The sequence below is a fragment of the Rhagoletis pomonella genome, unplaced genomic scaffold (assembly GCF_013731165.1).
Source record: "Rhagoletis pomonella isolate Grant_MI unplaced genomic scaffold, Rhpom_1.0 Rhpom_scaffold_00003, whole genome shotgun sequence".
In the NCBI taxonomy this organism is placed as follows: Eukaryota; Metazoa; Arthropoda; class Insecta; order Diptera; family Tephritidae; genus Rhagoletis; species Rhagoletis pomonella.
The window spans coordinates 16,353,484-16,353,861 of NW_023458557.1; positions in this window are offsets into that span (position 1 = coordinate 16,353,484).

Here is a 378-nt window from a genome sequence, read left to right on the forward strand (position 1 = left end):
TACGTATACTTTTTTCGGGCGTACGACGGATGGTGTTGAAAACGGGCAAAATCGGACAATAACCACGCCTACCTCCCATATAACGGTAATTTTTAGAAATACGAAAACTGCGATATTTTAGTAACTACTAAAAATTATTCACTAAAAATTGATATTTACAATAATTTTAAGACGAAAAATAAGAATATTAAAAATTTTTGGAAAATGGGCATGACCACGCCCACTTATGGTTACATGTGTATATCTTGGTAACCGCTGCACAAATTTCTTCCAAACTTGGCAAAGTGGAGTGTGATTGACTGCCAACCTGTGCGGACGTGTTTTTTAATCGCTCCGCCGAGAAATTATTAATAATTCACGTAAAGCAAAGAAAAAAAA